Genomic DNA, 13506 nt, shown 5'->3' with positions numbered 1-13506 from the left:
AGGTTTATATACCTCATGAATGTGATTACATTTAATGCACCACTTACATTATAAGCCAGACTGACATTGAATAAAGACTAAAAAGTTGAAATTATGTCTCACTGTAACACTCAGATATGAATGGTCTAAAAGTCAGTCATGCTGTAACTTCAGAACTAGTAGCTGTTTGCTATTGCAGTTGTTCTTGTTGACTGCATCATTTTACAAAGCATAGTTTTCATTAACGTATATCATTAACTAATAAATGGACAACTAACCTAGTTTACCCACCTCAGTAGCTGGATTAACTGGACAGAAGACAGTTTGTAGGCCACTATTTTGGTCAGCTAGTTAGTTACTTTCAGGCACAACATTGAGCAGCTATAGGCTAACTGGAAAAGAAGAAAATCAATATTTATCATTAAGAGTTTTTACATTTCTTAGTCTTTCACATTTTTCCAAGAGGCTTTAACACAGCAGTGGCTTCATGTAAATAACTCACATACAGCTCCTTCCTATCCCTGAACAAACATGAGAATCATGCATGGCACTGCGTATTTGTGGGTGCATTACTGCGCGCATTAAAATTTGCACATATTCTTGTTTCACTTTTATCCAAAATGACCTTGCGGTTTCACTCATTTATAGGGCTGGGTATTTCATAGTTAGCCACCACTCCCCCTGCTGGCCCGATTAAAAGGTGCACTTATTCCTGAGAGTATACCCAAATCGTATTGAAGGACAGTTTACTCTGCATTGCAGTTGATGAAAACGAGTACTTTCCTCATACTGGGTGAGGCTGATATTTTTAGGAGGCAGAGAATGTTAATTTGTATTATGACGTTGGTTAGAATGAGTCATAAGTGAGGTGTAATATATTCCCGTTTAACCCAAGGTTTTATGAGTACTGCCTGAGCAGCAATCGGGGATGTGTGCGTCCTGTAATCCACATTCTCGGGGGGGGGGGGGGGGGGGTTTCACCGTCAGTCAGCATATCCCAAAGTGAAGTGTGCAGCTTTCAGATGAGATTACTTGCTCCACTGCTGTAGGAAAAATGGGACGCTTCACATCACCAAGTGACCGAGGACCTTCAAGAGTCTTTGCCGTGAAATAGCTGGCTAGGCTGGGATTTTGGTTTTATTCAGGGAATCATGACTGGAAACACAACGCGTTTCTACCAGAAGAAGGATCATCTCACATCAGTGCACAGAATCGCATTTTCTTCCTTATTTATTTTTATATGCTGTCTTGCTGTATCTGAGTAGTTCAATAGTAAGCTTTCATAATACTACTTTGAAATCTAGGAAGCTCGAATTGCTACATCCCTTTTCATACATTCTAACAAAATTAACAAGAAAAACGAATCTGGAAAAAATAGTAATGAAAAGAGCTGAGAACTGTCCACGGCTGCTTCCTCAGTAACTGGAGGCAATTATTTCATGTTTCATTCTTTAATAACATTTTTAATGTTTCTTCATTCCCTTTGCCTCATTTGTGAGTATCAGGCTATGTTTTCCAATGTGCTTTTCACTTTTTGTTGGAGCTAGAGGTAAATATCGTACATTTGTACAACGGACAAACTTGTAAGAAAACCAAAAGTTATTAGCTGTAGTCAAATCCCATTTTCACAATGAGCTCTGCCTTACTTACACTGCCAGAGTAAGCTTTTACACTCAGCATAAGTCCTCAATGACCCCGGATCTTGCGTGTGGAATGGAAGCCGGCGTTAAAAATCTGTCTTTCGCGATAAGGTCTCTCGTTTTGCGACGTACCCCCGGGGGGGGCCAGGCCCCTCAGTCGCCGCGTTGTATGAGTTACAGTGCAGCCCTGACGCCCCAACGATGTGGGACAACCAGCTGCGTCAGCTGTAGACCACTCACTGCCCAAATCTCATTTTGCTGTAGCCACAATCAACTGGGAACTCAGCCAGAGTGTCTAAAAAACCTGCAGAAACCCAGTTTATGATGTCATCTTTACGCCAGTTTCATTTGTATGACTTGCTTATGGCTTGTGATTTAACTGGAGACGCTGCGACAGTTCTGACCTCCCAAAACACGCAAGGACCACATCCCGCGATGTCGACGTCAAGGGAACATGAATTTTGGTTGACTGAGCAACGTTATTGGGATATGATTTGACATATTGTTTTAGAAGTATATAAACAACAATTTAAATGCATAAAAATATATAGACAGTCATATATATTAATATATATATTTTTATGTAGATCAAATTAGTTTAGTATAAAGAATGATTGGAGATGCTCTATTACTCTGCCTTCTTATGTGTCAAGACACTGATTCAAGATTTCTTTTGTATCATAACTACTTTGGGTATTCATGAGTATTCTTGAGTATCCCATTCATGAGTATCAGCCCATTTTAGATACGCGTCCCCGTTAGATTTGTTTATACTTAAGCTGATTCTTGGGCTGTTAGAGATTACGATGCTGGCTGAGACAGTGATACATAACCTGCCTACTTTTGCATGTTTTAGTGAAGAAGTGTTTCCCCTGTACTGAATCAACAGCATAATTGTTGATGCAGTTTTCTTTTTGTATATTTAAAATAAACCATTCAAATAGCATTAGTACTCTAGGGTTATTTTTTTCTTTTTACTTTACGGATTCTGTACCATTATGTATTTATTTATTCATGCCATGCGAGCAGATGGATGAGGTTTTGTGAAATATATTTCAAAGAAAAAAATATTTCTGTACTCCTGCTTGTGATGTGTTTTGCCTGTTTCTGAAATATATATATGAAAAATCGAGCACTTTCAGATTTCGCCTTTGCTGACCCAGACTTTAAAGTCTTGAGGGACCAAACGATGTATATATATGCATTTATTTTTTGGGGCTCTTGTTTTTCCAATTAGTAAATAAAGAAGAAAGCATATTGTCAAGTTTGTGGGGATACTTTTCATAAGCCGTGAGAAATAGGATCCAGTCCAGTCCAATTCTCGTGAATATCTGTGCTATAAACTCTATAAAATCTATGCTACGAAATGGAAAGATTCCATAACATTTATGTCCGCTATAACAATAAATGAGAAGATGAAATTTATAATCATGTACAGTCAGATCAACAGAGACTAGGAGGGAAACATCACCTCAACACCCTCCCCCCCCCCCAAAAAAAAATAAAATAAATTATGGGCCCCATGAAGACAGAATTTCCAGAAGTTACGTTTAAGAATATAACATAATACAATCATTTCAATGATAGGACATGTTTGTTATTTTGCATTTTCGATTATAGTTTTCAGGATAAAATTCCTACTTTGACATTTCGCGCTACTAACTTTCTGCTTAAAGTTTCTTTTAAAACAAACTCTATGAGTTGTTTCATTGCCGAGTGAACTGGCGCAAACTGGCCCGACAGAAGGAGAACGCTGCCGTTACCTCTCCCATGTCTTTGACGCTGCCCCGTTAGAACTCAACTGAACAAGCATGTGCAAAAATGTAAGAATAATATCAGAAAAAGTTCATAAATTTGGCCAATCAATCCGCCAGTGTTATCCCCCCTCCCCCCATCGGCGAATATTACCGCTGCCCCCCCTCGCTTTGGTTAGCACATTATTGATGTTCCATCATTTTTAATTCCCTCCACTTTCTCTTTCAGCTCAAGAAAAAGAAATGCAAGTTCTAAATGCCCCCCTTAGGGGGCCCCCAACCCATGTTAGCCTAGGGCCCCCAATGTAGTTAGTCGGCCCCTGACTGTCCGTGGACCCAGCTATTTAATACCCAGGTAATCTTAGGGTTTAAACAAAGCCTGTGTCCCTCCTGCTGTCATACAACATCTTTCACAGTCTGGATGTCAAGCGGAAAAATAAAAAGTACGCTGTCGACTCAGAAATCATTGTCGAGCTGATGAGCTGCAAAATGCACTGAGCTTCCCTCTGAAGTGGCCATTCAGTAAATGAGGAGCATCGCTTCAGGCTATCGAAAGCTTGAAAATTTGAAATCGCTGGCCAACACAACGGGAGCAGTGGAGAGCAGCTTATGAGAGCCTGTCCAGCCCCATTTACACTGCATTCCAGTTCACACTGGATTCAGGAGCAATAAAGGCCAGTGAGATCCTATCAGAGGACAGACATGGAGAACAAAGCCGTCTTTGCACATCAGCTGAATAGTTAACATTTAAGAAACAGACTGAAGACCAAATGTATTTGTTTCTGTTGAGATACTTCACCATGCATCTGTCATTGGGACAGCTACAGGAGGAACAGGTGATAAAGCCATGGTCATATCAACCTGCTCCTCAACTACTTTTAGACATGTGTTGAATTATCCATCCATCCATATTCACGGGGTCATCACAGGTCACGGTCTGGGATCCGGAGCCTATCCCAGAGGTTACGGGAGCAAGGTAGGGAACAACCCAGGATGGAGCAGAAACCCATCGCAGGGCACACTCACACACCAGTCACTCACACCAGTCACACACACCAGTCACTCACACACCAGTCACTCATACCTATGGGCAATTTGTCAACTTCAATTAGTCTCAGCATGTTTTTTGAATGTGGGGAAAAACCAGAGTACCTGAAGGAAATCCGACGATGATACGGGGAGAACATGCAAACTCCACACACATGGAACCCAGGCAAAAACTCGAACCCAGATCCCAGCAGTGTGCAGCAACAGTGCTAACCACTGCACCACCATGCCACCCCTGCACCGAATCAGTATTCAGCACATGCCATGCAACATACACCATGGAAATTGACTCATGGTCGCTTTGAGGGAGCCGTTCAGATAATGCATAACGCTCATGGCTTGTGAGCACGTCAGAGATCTCTGCACTCGTGCTCATTTTATACGGGCCTCCGAATGACCTCCATATGTCAGCTTCATCACCAACCTGCCCCATTTCAGCATCAACTCTGGGCAACACAAGAGCTTTCTTAGCGTTATAGAATGGAGAAGCTTCATGACTCTTGTTTTTAAGTTAAGAATGCACAAGTCCTTCCATCTAACTGCTTGTGTTGGTCAGGACTGTGGGAGGCAGCACAGGGCACAGGGCTGGGGTACAGCCTGGACGGGATGCCAGTCTATCGCAGGGCACAGGGCTGGGGTACAGCCTGGATGGGATGCCAGTCCAATGCCACACACATACTCACATACTCATAGTCTTTGAGCCATTTAAAAACACAGATTAGCCAGCGTGTCTTTGGTCCGCAGAAGGAAAGCAGAATAGCCCCATGGGGAGAACATACCCCCCCCCCCCCACGCAGTGCAGGTGGGACTCAATGCCCCAGAGTCCATGTAATACAACAGTGTCACCCACAGAGTCGTTGACCCTTTTAAACACAGAACCATATTTAAAAGAATGTTGGAGTTCAGTCTTGCGACACGTTTTATATTCCACTAATGAGTGACGGGACTGTAATGTCAGAAAGTAAGACAATCTCATCAGCAGAGTCTCTGGGCTGCTATTTGCAGAAAGTCGAGGTAAAAATATGAGGATCTCCAGCGGCGGCATCGCTGAAGGCCACCATGCATCCTGTGTGTCTTCCCAAGATCCTCTTCTGTTGTCACAAAAATCCCTCACCAAGGTGCGCACTCAGTAGTGCACTCCAGTAGTGCATCCGAGTTCAGTATATCTTGCTGTTTAACATATAAATTCTGATGCAGGTTTCTCCCAGCGCATGGTCAAAAAGACAGGAGCTTGAAGAACCAGGACATAGAGAAAGAAGGAAAAAAAAAACAATTCCCACAAATTACTAAGAGCTGTTTAAAAAACATGGAGGCGTATTTTTCCATCTGGAATGACAAATTTGCCCATTGCCTTTCAGGCTTGTGACCTGGTGTGAGAATTCAGATTAACATTGCAAAGCAGCGCACTGAGATACCAACACATGTGTGCATATGTGTATAGATCTGCACACACTCACAGACACAGGGTGTCATGGAGATAAGAACCTCCAGATGAAGATCCGGTCGTAGAGTGTAATTCTGAAATGCCAAATCACTGATCCAATCGGCGAAAAGCTGGGTGTAGATGGACCAGACCATAAAACCAGACTATAGGCAAAGTGTTATGTACAAGAAACAAACTCAAGATGGAGAGACAAGACATCACAACAAAGTGAGAGAGGTCTGGTATTCTAACTGGTAAAGGAGCTTAGGTGCACGCAGTCAGGAACTGGCAGAGTCCATTTAGTGTTCAGGTGAGGGGGGATCCTCGGCGGTTATGCATGGGAAAAAGCAAGATCTGCGAGAATGTGAGGAAGAGGCACCCTCTGGAGTCACGTGGTACTTTCCATTAGAGCAGCACCCAGTCTAAGAGCCCAACACCGAGGTGATGCAGTCACTCAGGTGCATCATGGGAGCTTCTATGACTGAACACAGACCCCCGTGGCTGACTCACGGGTACACCCACACCAAGGCCAGACCACCCCCTGGGGGGGGGCCCTGACTGACTGCGACATCGTAGGCAGCAAATCTAAGTGACAAATTACACAGCTTGCCCCCTGTTGCTAGGTGTGGGTGGGGTTTAACCTCAGGTAGGCAGCGATGACTCTCATGCTTGACCTCAGCTGTCCAAAACGGCGCGTATGTGCCCAACATCACCGGCACTTTCCGGGCTACTGAAACTCCCCAACGGCATTTGCAGTCAACACAAGTCCTTGTGAAGACAGACTATTAGGGGAAAGTCCCGCGTGCAAAGTCACCGAACTTAACGCTCTCCACCAATGTGCTGGAAGCTCGCTGGTACCTCACCCAAGGAGCAATTCACCTGCATGCTGGTCACACTCTAGGGCTGCAGCTGTGCAGGTATGAGCTGTCCTCTTTGCAAGTCTGGATCTGACCTACACAGTTTGGGGGGGGGGGGTGGAGGTGTTCCTCACATCAAAAATCACCCTAGTTACCAGCCTGAAATTCATGCAACCAGTCATCCGAGGCAACCAGGAATTAAACTCAAAGTCTTTAACAAAAACAATATCCAGCCTTCCCATTACATCTGGCCAAGCTGTGAGTCACCCAGGATGTGAAGGCAGGAAACGTATGAAAGCAGACTGCATGGGCAGCCCCCAGCTCTTACCACGTAGTGGGTTTATATGCTCTGTGACGTGTCCCGTATTTCATGGGCTGCTGTTCTTCCTCCACTTTATCTCACTCTCGGCTTTAGAAGACAGCGGAAGAACATGTGGGAGATTGAAGTGAAGCGGAGAACATCCTGGACATTCTTATTAAAACTGAGACTCTCCCCCTTTTGTAGGATCACATGCCTCACATAAGAACCGATCCGGCCCGTATCACACGGAACGAAAGCGACAGAGTCAAGAGGTTTTTCGTTTTTTTTTACCATCCCTCTTCAGTGCAGCTTCACCTGCCGTTCCCATCATCTGCGCTTCCACAATCTGGGGGCTTAATGTTTAGATAAGAGTGTCCCAATCCGGTCCTTGGGGACCCCCCCCCCAGACGGTCCACGTTTTTGCTCCCTCCCAACTGCCTGCCTGAAAGTCCACATTTTTGCTCAGAGGGAATAAAAAATGTTTACTGTCTGGGGGTCCCCAAGGACCGTGTTGGGAAAAACTGTTTCAGACATTTCGACATCCCCATAGAAATGAATGGATGGTCCCCACAATACAAACATGAGTGTGTATGTGGTTGTGCATTTGTGTGTGTGTGTGTGTGTGTGTGCCATGCGATGGGTTGGCGCCCATCCTGAGCTGTCCCCCCCCCCTTGTGCCCGTAGACTTCAGACCCCCGAGACCCTGCCTAGGACAAGCAGGTATAGAAAATGAATGAATGAATTAATGAATGACAGAATGAAAAGAATGAAAACAAGGGTTAGGCAGCAATCAGTCACAGTCATACATGTGGCTAGTTTGTAGGGAATCCTTTAAAGCACTGCAGTGCAAGAAGGTACTTTGTGATTAGCATATTAAATGCACTCGCCACATTTCCTTAAAGCACTTTAGCTCCGGCCAATAACAGAAGGACGTTAATTAAACGTAAGTCTTTCTTCCCTTGTGCCTTTTAAAAGTCCGGGTAGAAGAAATTGGTTAGAAGGCCAAGAGTGCAGCGGCGCGTGAGTCACAGGCAGGGGTGTGAGTCACAGGCAGGGGTGTGAGTCACAGGCAGGGGAGTCCACATGAATGAGCAGGTGTCGTCGAGAGATTGGGGGGGGTGGGAGGGGAGGAAATCCCGAGAAGCTGATTAGACTGCAGCAGCCCCCGGTGGTCCGCCTCCCACTCAGACTCCCCCACACGGACGCGCTCGGTGCTCTCGGGTGACACGCCGGCCTCCGCACAGACCCCAGGCAGCGGCGTCCGTCTCCAAGCTGTAAATCTTCGCCATTATTATTTCAGGAGCACGACTCGGGCGTTTCCTTAAAGCCCCGAACCCCACCACGGCGTAGGAGCACGACTCGGGCGTTTCCTTAAAGCCCCGAACCCCACCACGGCGTAGGAGCACGACTCGGGCGTTTCCTTAAAGCCCCGAACCCCACCACGCTGTAGGAGCACGACTCGGGCGTTTCCTTAAAGCCCCGAACCCCACCACGGCGTAGGAGCACGACTCGGGCGTTTCCTTAAAGCCCCGAACCCCACCACCGCGTAGGAGCACGACTCGGGCGTTTCCTTAAAGCCCCGAACCCCACCACGGCGTAGGAGCACGACTCGGGCGTTTCCTTAAAGCCCCGAACCCCACCACGGCGTAGGAGCACGACTCGGGCGTTTCCTTAAAGCCCCGAACCCCACCACGGCGTAGGAGCACGACTCGGGCGTTTCCTTAAAGCCCCGAACCCCACCACGGCGTAGGAGCACGACTCGGGCGTTTCCTTAAAGCCCCGAACCCCACCACCGCGTAGGAGCACGACTCGGGCGTTTCCTTAAAGCCCCGAACCCCACCACGCTGTAGGAGCACGACTCGGGCGTTTCCTTAAAGCCCCGAACCCCACCACGGCGTAGGAGCACGACTCGGGCGTTTCCTTAAAGCCCCGAACCCCACCACGGCGTAGGAGCACGACTCGGGCGTTTCCTTAAAGCCCCGAACCCCACCACGGCGTAGGAGCACGACTCGGGCGTTTCCTTAAAGCCCCGAACCCCACCACGGCGTAGGAGCACGACTCGGGCGTTTCCTTAAAGCCCCGAACCCCACCACGGCGTAGGAGCACGACTCGGGCGTTTCCTTAAAGCCCCTAACCCCACCACGGCGTAGGAGCACGACTCGGGCGTTTCCTTAAAGCCCCGAACCCCACCACGGCGTAGGAGCACGACTCGGGCGTTTCCTTAAAGCCCCTAACCCCACCACGCTGTAGGAGCACGACTCGGGCGTTTCCTTAAAGCCCCGAACCCCACCACGCTGTAGGAGCACGACTCGGGCGTTTCCTTAAAGCCCCTAACCCCACCACGCTGTAGGAGCACGACTCGGGCGTTTCCTTAAAGCCCCGAACCCCGCCACGGCGTAGGAGCACGACTCGGGCATTTCCTTACAGCCCCAAAGCGCGCCGTACCCGTTATAGCCATTATGAATATGCAGACTCATAATGCATAATAATGCAATTTATAAATATATATAGCCATGTTTATAATGCTTTATGAATGCATTATAGTGCATTATGAATGTGTTTATAGATTACTAAAAACATGGGCTTAAGTAAAGTGTCACCATAAACTTCGTTGGTCCCTGTGGGAAATTCATGTGCATAGAGCTGCATCATACATGTACAAACACGATATACATAGTGCCAACAAGTCAATGTAGAGCAAAGCAATAAAAAGTACACAGCACACAAACAGATTTGGTACGATGCAGCCCCTGGTCTGTCTTCTAGATACCGTGCTGTCCTACAGGGGGCAGTATTTGTCACCATCACACCCTTACAGAACTACTGACCTCTGCTTAGTAAACAAAATGTAGGAAGATTCTCATATGATACCATAAGGTGACCGAGTGGATTCACCCCCTAAATGTCCGTGGGCTTGAGCCATCCTCAGTCCTTTCTCCATTATAACCAGGGAATAAAAGATATAGAGGAAATGAAAGAATGTAAATCACGGGCACAAGACAGCATTTTTCATTAAAAAGGGAAGCTACCTGACTGGATGATACTTAGAATCCTCATTAGAAAAAATACACAATCAGTTAAAGATACCACAAGGACTCCTGTATGAATATTTCATAGGCTAGGTTATCATTTACACAGTTATACCAAAATGTATAGGGATCGTAAGCATACAGCTGGCATAAGGAAAAACACTGTAGGTGTTATAATCTCCAGATAGCATCTCAAATCTCAACTTTAAATATGGACGCTGGGTACTTTGCCATGCAGTCGTTCAATAACGACGCTGCAGGATTCAGGAGACCACTTGTCTAGTTCAACAGTCTCCTAATTAATATGTATTCCAATTATACAGCTGCAGTGAATCTGAGATTCAGGCTGGCAAGTCCCTCACTTCTGCCCTCTGAGACACAATCGGGAGTCATCTGGCTTGTGAGCATTTGCGTGTGAACTCGAACCCGGTAACACATGCGAGATCCCACCCCTGGCTGATCTGAAAACCGACTGGATATCGACCTGAGCTCCTCCAGTCCCGGGCCAATGAGCTCGTCTCGATCAACGTTGATGCTCCTCTCATTTTATATTTCATGAGTCAATACAGATGGAGGCCTGTGCAAATATTTACTGCATCCCAGGACGAACAAATAGATTGTAAGTGGCGCTGACACCGGAAATATTCTAGGCGAAGAGAAATCTCGACATAAACAGGGATGGCAACAAAACAGCGCACGCAAGTTGTAAATAGAGCAACAGAAAAATCAACATTTTCCCCTTCATAAACACACACTGACATCAGGAGCGACAGGCTGTCAGTTAATCCCAAAACAATCCAGTGCAGAGCAGAAATGTCAGCCCATGGTGGCATGAATACACTGGAGTTTATTTGGAGCAGCAGTGGAAACGTCATGTGGATGTTAGTGGGCCTGATAAGAGTAAAGTCAAATGGTTTCCAGTTAAAAGCACGCCTGGCAAATCAGAGGGACTACAGCGCCTGACAAATGGAGTTAGCGGCGGCGTTCCTGATTATCCCTCAGCCCAAACAGGCAATCAAAACCCGAGAAATCACGCTCGAGGTCCCCTCACTTCCGACCAGACCCCCTCCCCTCACCGAAACACTTATCTTTAATTGCTGGTCGGCAAGGTTGTTAAAAGAAAAAAAAAAATAGCAACAAAAAGAGCTTGTGTCAAATTTTGGACCTCTGATGCAATCAGGAACGGAGGAGAAAAAAAAAAAACAAATCAGATGTTAGCACACGAAAAAAGGCGGACTGGAAAAAATACAGTCTGACTAACTGCAGCAGTATGAGTCACGCAGTTGCCATGGCAACCTCCACACTCTTCAGTTCCTAATAGACAATTTCAAGCACTTTGAAGTAACCAGTGTAAAAAAACACAATGTTAAATTTTTAAATCCTATACATTAGATTCCAGAAATGAAAAAAATGAGTGGTGGGTATTTTATGGGCACAGACTGCAACAGTAAGACCAAAGAAAGGCTTTTAAATTTTTATATATATATATATATATATACACACACACACACACACACACACACACACACACACACATATATATATATATATATATCTGTATATATAGCTGGGGAGTATTTTTCTTGCATAAAAATGAACACAGTGTACCAGGGATGGTTGGGTTAGCTGGAATAACTCTCAGGCTGTCGTCAGAGCCAGTTCGGCTCTCCAGCATCCTTGCCGAAACACACTCACGCGTCACCGCATCGGCCCACAAATACAACCGCCTCGGAAATCCGAAATCTCACACGCAGCTGAGGGGGCACGGGAGTGGAGGTGCTCGTCGAGGCGTCTGTGACTCTCACGGCTTTTACCTGCCCACCAATTACCACCCACAGAAGCACCGTTTACAGAAATACTGTATATGCCAGGGAAATGGGCCCTGTGACAAAGGTAAACGCAGAGTGGGCTTCCACACAGGGAGAACGCAGCACTGTCCATAACGTAAAAAAAAGACTGTAGATTATAGAACATAAATCACCCTTTAAGGCCTGGAAACAGACAAACAAAAGGAAGCATAATTCAGCTCCCAACTGAATATAAATGAGATATTGGAGAAGGCACTTAACTGATTAATTGGCAGAGTACACAAATGGAGGAAGAGAAACAGCGGGAGGGAGAGATGAAGGACTGAGAGACAGACGAGCAGACGAGGGTTCCAGAATTTTCCTGGGATATAATTTCAAGCTGGGGCCACTTTATTAGGTACACCTACCTGGCACCATGAGGAACAGTATTTCCAAGCCTGACCCTCGGACACCCCCAGATAGTCCTTGTTGAGCTGTGAGGAAACAAATATGTGGACAGTCTGGGAGTCCCTGAGGACACTGGTGTAGAAGACACGTACTCCTCCAGAACTGCTTCAGGCGCAGATTCGTTCCTCGTTCAGATAAACCATTCCGTACTCCACCATTGTTATTGGGCTGCTATGTTTGCACTTTCATGAGCCTGGCCGTTCTCCTTTGACCTTCTCTCATTAACAAGGTGTCTTCATCCTTAGGGCTGCCACTGACTGCATGCTTCTATTGTACCATCCTCCATAAACCTTAGACACTGTAGTGCATGAAAATCCTAGGAGGGCAGTTGTTTATGCAATGTTGGAATCACCATGTTTAGCACCAAAAATCAGACAATCTCATAGATCACTTTGACCCTGTCTGTATGCTGTATGTGTTTCCTTGCATTCACATGATTGGCTGTTAGCATTAATGAGCAGGCATACCAAACAATGTCACTAATTGATAACCATCCATCCATGAGCCTGGAGACGGAGGATACAGGGCACAATGTAGGGGACACACTGAAGGGGGCACCAGACCATCCCAGGGTCCACACACACGCGCGGGACAGAGGTGGAAAATTGAGGTCCAGAATGTACAAATCCAGACAAAGGTTTTGTTTCACCCAACCAGTTGAGGTTAAAGAATCACAGTCACAGAGTACTCAGCTGTGGGTTGAAACAAAACCTTGGTCTGGATTTGTACTTTCTGGACCCAAACTTTCCACCTCTGACGAGGGACAAAATAGAGCAGGGGTTCTCAAACTTTTTGATCAAAGGTCTGCATCAGATCAGAGGCCCAGAACAATTTTTAATAACAAAACAGCATTTCATGAACTTGAATTATGAATTAACAATAAGCTTGGATATACATATCAATTCATAACAAAATGTCTTTGCGACGGGGGAGGGGGGTTATGATGAGATCCCTACAGTGCATGTTTGTACTTTCAACTACAATAAGCCTTTTTACGTTAACCATGTTGTTTCATAAGGTGCATTATCGGCTTGATCTGGATTAACTTGTGGTTCAGTTTGCATCCGGTTTGGACTTTGAGAACCTCAGATATAGAAGCTGACAAAGACAAGGGAGAACGATGCAAACCCCACACGCAGAGCCAGGGGTGGGACTATGGAGCAAATCATTAAACCATTACGCCATTCCACCATCTACGACACAGATGTGTGATTTAAATAT

Source organism: Paramormyrops kingsleyae, chromosome 15 (genome assembly GCF_048594095.1).
Source record: "Paramormyrops kingsleyae isolate MSU_618 chromosome 15, PKINGS_0.4, whole genome shotgun sequence".
NCBI lineage: Eukaryota > Metazoa > Chordata > Actinopteri > Osteoglossiformes > Mormyridae > Paramormyrops > Paramormyrops kingsleyae.
This window is presented reverse-complemented; position numbering follows the sequence as displayed.